The 1,618-nt window shown below is 54.2% G+C and overlaps 1 non-coding gene across 1 annotated transcript; it reads left to right on the plus strand.

Annotated features, from left to right (window-relative positions):
• The first annotated feature begins 253 nt into the window (after nt 1-253).
• Nucleotides 254-391, plus strand: LOC114812342. Its single transcript, XR_003759998.1, has one exon. It is a non-coding gene; the product is annotated as a small nucleolar RNA SNORA7 (small nucleolar RNA).
• Nucleotides 392-1,618: the final 1,227 nt, after the last annotated feature.

Here is a 1,618-nt window from a genome sequence, read left to right on the forward strand (position 1 = left end):
GGGTTCGAATCCCACCTCCGCCACTTGGCAGCTATGTGACTGTGGGCGAGTCACTTAACTTCTCTGTGACTCAGTTACCTCATCTTTAAAATGGGGATTAACTGTGAGCCTCACGTGGGACAACCTGATTACCTTGTATCTACCCCAACGCTTAGAAGAGTGCTCTGCACATAGTAAGCGCTTAACAAATACCAACATTATTATGTGGCTCACAGAGTTAATCCCCATTTTACGGAAGTGGTAACCGAGGCACCCCCTCTCGGGATCGCACCTGCAGAGTTTCCAATACTCTACCGGCCTCGGCTACAGGAGGGAGAGTCAAGCAGAAGGATCCCCGTTCCATTCCTAGCTCGAGCAGTGGCTAGCGAGTGGAAGACAATCTGCTACAAGTCAAAACTCACCTGTGCTGGGCAGCAGCGGCACGGGAGAGAGTCGAGAGCGGAGACTCGAGTTGACCGCGCCGAAGAAGGCAACGGTAAACCACTTCCGTATTTTTACCAAGAAAACTCTATAGATAAATTACCAGAATGATTGCAGATGGAAGTGGGGGCGTTCTGGGAGAGACGTGTCCGTGGAGTCACTATGGGTCGGAGAGGACTCGACTGCGTAAGAGAAGACAACCGAAGCACGGAGAAATGAAGTGACTTGCCCAGGGTCACGTAGCAGATGAGCGGTGGAGTCAGGATTAGAACATGGCCTAGAGCACGGGCTTGCTCCGCTCCAAACAAAAACTCCTCACTCTAGGCTTCGAGGCTCTCCATCACCTCGCCCCTTCCTACCTCTCCTCCCTTCTCTCTTTCCACCGCCCACCCCGCACGCTCCGCTCCTCCGCCGCCCACCTCCTCGCCGTCCCTCGGTCTCGCCTATCCCGCCGTCGACCCCCGGGTCGCGTCCTCCCGCGGTCCCGGAACGCCCTCCCTCCTCACCTCCGCCAAACTGATTCTCTTCCCCTCTTCGAAACCCTACTTAAAACTCACCTCCTCCAAGGGGCCTTCCCGGACCGAGCTCCTCTTCTCCCTCTACTCCCTCTACCACCCCCCTTCACCTTTCCACAGCTTAACCCTCTTCCCCCCCCAACTCCCTCCGCTCCTCCCCCTCCCCCTTCCCGTCCCCTCGGCACCGTACTCGTCCGCTCGACTGTATGTATTTTCATCACCCTCTTTATTTTGTTAATGAGCTGCGCATCGCCTCGATTCCGTTTAGTCGCCGTCGTTTTTACGAGACGTCCTTCCCCTCGACTCCGTTTATCGCCATCGTTCCCGTCTGGCCGTCTCCCCCGATCGGACCGTGAGCCCGTCAGACGGCAGGGACCGTCTCTATCTGTTGCCGACTCGTTCGTTCCAACTGCTTGGTCCAGTGCTCTGCACATAGTAAGCGCTCAATAAATACTATCGAATGAATGAAGCTGTAGGTTCTTATCCCAGTTTTGCCACCTGTCTGCTGTGTGACCTTGGGCAAGTCACTTAACTTCTCTGTGCCTAAATTGCCTCATCTGTAAAATGGGGATTGAGTCGGTGAGCCCCAAGTGGGACAACCTGATTACCTTGTATTTACCCCAGCATTTAGAACGTTGCTTGGCACATAGTAAGCGCTTAACAAATAGCGTAATTATTATTAT

This window comes from Ornithorhynchus anatinus, chromosome 5 (assembly GCF_004115215.2).
Source record: "Ornithorhynchus anatinus isolate Pmale09 chromosome 5, mOrnAna1.pri.v4, whole genome shotgun sequence".
NCBI classification, from domain to species: Eukaryota; Metazoa; Chordata; class Mammalia; order Monotremata; family Ornithorhynchidae; genus Ornithorhynchus; species Ornithorhynchus anatinus.